At 42.8% G+C, this 5198-nt stretch overlaps 1 pseudogene; it reads left to right on the forward strand.

The window, feature by feature from the left end:
* Positions 1-2598: 2598 nt before the first annotated feature.
* Positions 2599-4962, forward strand: LOC123464640 (annotated as a pseudogene).
* Positions 4963-5198: the final 236 nt, after the last annotated feature.

A 5198-nucleotide genomic window follows, 5' to 3' on the forward strand; every position in this document is an offset into this window, starting at 1 on the left:
TGTCTTAGCCCCGCTTACTTGTCTAGTTTCATTTCCACCCACTGCCTTTTGCCATTTCTTGTACTTTACATTCAAGCCCTTCTGAAATGCTTGCAGTACAGAACAAACAGCTATGCTATGTATTACACTGAAGTGTTGCCAGACTAAATAGTTAATTCTTCAGAATAAAGCCTATTGGTCCTCTCCAAGAAATTTTTCCTCAAAACCTTATTTCAAAACTGAGGTGCAATATGGTGCTCTCTCTTAGCACCTATTGCTTGTACATCTTCCAACACTCATTTCCCCATCGGTACTTTAGTTATTTACAAGTACTGCCCACCTGGACTGTAAGCTCCTTGAGAGCAGGGTAGCATCCTTAATTTGTCTTTGTGTCCCTAGTGCCAGACGTGATGGCCTTCACATCTCATTGAACAGTGCCTACTGTTGTTATTATTAAGTAAATGGGACGCACAGATAAACAAACAGCCAGAGAATAGACAGCTCTGCTGCTACAGAAAACAGCATATGTTGCTAAGCATAGTGGATATAACTGTATCTTACCTGCTGCCAGAACTCATCGTAACAATGTATTCCATACTTATGTTTGTAAACATTTCAACTTCGCTCTCACTCATTGAATATTTGTAAGACTCTTCCCCAAGTCTCTTTGTGCTATCCCATGGATTCCTAAACTGAGATCTGCAGACTTCCTATCATAGATGGGGTCTCCAAGAACTACCTCTGAGATCACATGCAAAATCTTGTGATTTGGTTCTTTCATTTTGATAGGAATCAATATTATAGGTATCTACTGAGTCTTTCCACCTTCTCTGACTGATAGCCAATTTAATAGCTTCAGCTGCATGCTTTGATGCCAACTTTTAATGTGAGGCAAGCCAAAGACCACGCACAAACTCATTCTCTTTCCTCTCCCAACTGCTTCGAATTATTCCCTTGCCTATCAGTATAATGATGGCATGACCATCCGCTTGTCATAAGAAGTTGTGGGTTTTTTTAGTCACCCAGGGTCCCTTCCATTCCTCACTCCTAGTGCGGGAGGCACTGAATGTAGTTCGTTCTATGTACTAAATTATTGGGTTGGCCAAAAAGTTCATTCAGGTTGTCCCATAATATCTTACAGAAAACGCTGAATGAACTTTCTGGTTGACCCAGTATCTCTAAGCTGCTGTCTTACTTTTCACCTTCCCTGAAAACAGGCGGTCATCTTCTCCCATCTGAACTCTCGACACTGCCTCTGCTCACTCTCATCCACTCTCTCACGACTCCTAAAGAGTCACCCCATCCCCCAGGTCTGATTAGGTCATCCCCTTTACCAAGTCCTGGTAATCAGTGAAATCACTCATTTCGGTGATACACAGAATCCTTCACAATCCTGAACCTGCCCCAGTCACAGGAATTCAGATATGCCAAGCCCTTTCATGATGCTGCTCTCAGGATTCAGAACTCAGTCTGTTTTCTTCTCTGTTCTGACTGGGGCAGAATTGTTTTTCCTTTCCCTTCTTTTCCAGTATAGGTATGAGTCACAGTATATGAGTCACAGTATACGACTTATAGTATAAGTCATACCTATACTGTAGCAATGGCAGCCCACTCCAGTACTCTTGCCTGGAAAATCCCGTGGATGGAGGAGCCTGGTGGGCTGCAGTCCATGGGGTCGCTCAGAGTAGGACACGACTGAGCGACTTCACTTTCACTTTTCACCTTCATGCATCGGAGAAGGAAATGGCAACCCACTCCAGTGTTCTTGCCTGGAGAATCCCAGGGATGGGGAAGCCTGGTGGGCTGCCGTCTATGGGGTTGCACAGAGTCGGACACGACTGAAGCGACTTAGCAGCAGCAGCACTTATTTATTGGTATTATTACTATGTGTTTATATTTGTTTCAGCCTATAAAAGCTTTCCAGAATAATTGAGCCTTTTGGTTAGAAATGTGCCCTATTACATTTTTATCCCTAGAGATGAGCGCATTGCCCGCCTCATTGAGTCAATAATGATAACAGTGCTGAAACTGATCACCTGCCTCCTTGAACCAGCATTGTGCCAAGCGCTTTACACGGATCCCCCCACTAAGTCTTCCCAGTCTTGTGAGGTCATACAGTGAGCCTTTTACCTGCCTGATTTCTAACCTCCCATTCTATTTGTGGAGAATCCGTAATTTTGAGTCTTGGTGGGAACAGGGTCCACTTCGCAGTTTGAAAGCTGAGTTTGGCTCACGTCCTTGTCACCACTCTCTGGTAACTAGGGAGCAGTCAGGGCATGGGACCCAGGTTACATCAATTGGATGCACTCACCTTAAACTTGGAATCTGCACAAAGTGCCAGCAAAGATACAGAGATAACCCCCAGTGGTGTGCAACACTGTGGCGACCAGGGTCTGGCTCTGACAGCGCCAGTGGTCATGGCCCTGCCCATTTTACACAGTGACTTCTCCACCATCCCGTTTTTCTTCCAATACAACCTTTTTCCAGATAAGTTAGCCAAGGTTTAGTCTCCTTTTTATATTTATTTATTTATCTGGCTGCATGCGGGATCTTTAGTTGTGGCATGCAGGGTCTAGTTCCTTGACCACAGATGGAACCTGGACCCTCTATATTGGAAGCATGAGTCTTAGCCACTGGACCATCAAGGAAGTTACAGCCAGAGTTCATTTATGTTGTCTTCCACAAAGAAACCTGATTGATAGAGAAAGTTCAGCTGTTATCCTCATCCTACAAAGGAGGAATGAGTAGGTACTCAAGTATTATTTAAAGAATAAATGAGATATTTACATATAGCTTCTGAAAGAAGTTTTGATTTGCTTTAGTTATTAACACGTTTGCATTAATGCTGATCATCTAGAATTTATAGGGAACTAAAATACAGGGAATAAGCACATCCCTAAAGAGCTCGTCTTATGATTTTTTTCCTGCAGGTATTATTTAGCCCATCCTCAGATACCATCAACACCTGTATCTCCCAGACTTCATCAGGAAAAACATATGCTTAATGTAATCACTATAAAAGCACAATCTTTAAAAAATATTAAATCATGTTTTGAACATCATTCCTGAACATATTCTCTAGAAAGAAAGTAGGTTAATATATGTTAGAAATAATTCCTATATAAAGGACAAAAATTACAGCTAAAACCTCATTTATTAATGCTGTTGTCATTCAGTCACTAAGGCATGTCTGACTGTGCGAACCCATGGACTGTAGCATGCCAGGCTCCTCTGTCCTCCACTGTCTCCCAGAGTCTGCTCAAATTCATGTCCACTGAGTCAGTGATGTTATCTAACCATCTCATCCTCTACCGCCCCTTGCACCTTTTGCCTTTAATCTTTCTCAACATCAGAGTCTTTTGTGAATCAGCTCTTTGTATCAGGTGGTCAAAGTATTGGAGATTCAGCTTCAGCCTCTGTCCTTCCAATGAATATTCAGGATTGATTTTCCTTAGAATTGACTTTAGATTTGATATCATTGCAGTCCAAGGGACTCTCAAGAGCCTTCTCCAGCACTACAATTCAAAAATGTCAGTTCCTTGGTACACAGCCTTCTTTATGGTCCAACTCTAACATCCATACATGACTGCTGGAAAAACCGTTTCTGTCATTAGAGTGGTATCATCTGCATATCTGAGATTGTTGATATTTCTCTTGGCAGTCTTGATTCCAGCTTGTGATTCATCCAGCCCAGCATTTCACATGATGTGCTCTGCATATAAGTTAAATAAGCAGGGTAACAATATACAGCCTTATCATACTACTTTCCAATTTTTGAACCAATCAGTTGTTCCACATCTGCTTCTAACTGTTGCTTCTTGACCCACATACAGGTTTCTCAGGGGGCAGGTAAGGTAGTGTGATATTCCCATCTCTAAGAATTTTCCACAGTTTGTTGTAATCCACACAGTCAAAAGCTTTAGCGTAGTCAATAAAGCAGAAGTAGATGTTTTTCTGGAATTCCCTTGCTTTCTCCATGATCCAACAATTGTTGGCAATTTGATCTCTGGTTCCTCTGCCTTTTCCAAACCCAGCTTATACATCCGGAAGTTCTTGGTTCACATACTGCTGAAGCCTAGCTTGAAGGATTTTGAGCACTACTTTGCTAGCATGTGAAATGAGTACAATTGTGTGGTAGTTTGTACATTCTTCCGCATTGCCCTTCTTTGGGATTGGAATGAAAACTGACCTTTTCCAGTCCTGTGGCCACTGCTGAGTTTTCCAAATTTGCTAACATACTGAGCCACACACAATGGTGTGGTCTCTTATTTATCAATAGATGCTTTAAAAGAAAATTCCTTAACCAGATCAACACACATCTCATCATTCCAGATCCTGGAAATTTCTATGCAGTGTTTTTCTTATTTAAACTTGCACCTAGTTTTTCCTGAATTGTTATAGTGGTCTTAAAATTAAAGCTGAGAGAACTCTTGGTCGTCCACTCTCTTCTCAGTCCCTGCTCCTGATGGCCCTGAGGGTATGTGTGCTGGGGGCGGCCCCCAAGAGTAGGATGTGCTGGGGCTGGCAGGGGTGACTAGGAGGGGAAGCGTCACTCTTGCAGCAAGGATGGGGAAGACCAGGAGACAGCAAGGATAGGCCCAGAAGCAGTAGCGTCCAAAGAGGAACAAGCAATAAAAAATCTCGGCATGGAAAATGCCAACGAGGAGACTGAAAACAAGAATGAAAGGGGGCAAGACGCTAACAAAGGAGAGCCTTGGGCCCTCCTTTTGGAAGCTGTGTGCCTAGAGGAAATCGTAGGTGCTTCCATGGTAGGCAGCCCTTTCTGGATTATAGATGGGACATGGCTCAGAGGCTTGCAGAGCCACAGGCAAGGGGGAGAGAGGAGAATATGGGAAGCACTGGGAAGGAGGTGAGGCAACTAATGGAAAAGCTTTGGGAGAATCAGTTGAGTCATAATTTGAGGGCAGTTAGTGCTGACCGCCTCAACACGGCCATCATGATGAGTTACGCCTTATACCTTGATGCCTAATGCTAATAGAGGGACATCTGCTTCCTAAACTTACATGTTTGTGACAGACGTTTGTTGTAAACCTTTTGGTGTTGGTTCTTGTGGTCTTCCTGTTACCGGCTTCTCACTGACTGTTGTGTTTTTGACCCAATCTGTTAAGTTTCTGTCAGCAGCAGCTTTACCTATTGCATGGAGAGATATTCATTATATATTGTGAAGTTAATAAAGCAGTTTAAAATAGCAAAAAAAC

This window comes from Bubalus bubalis, chromosome 10, assembly GCF_019923935.1.
Source record: "Bubalus bubalis isolate 160015118507 breed Murrah chromosome 10, NDDB_SH_1, whole genome shotgun sequence".
Classification (NCBI taxonomy): domain Eukaryota; kingdom Metazoa; phylum Chordata; class Mammalia; order Artiodactyla; family Bovidae; genus Bubalus; species Bubalus bubalis.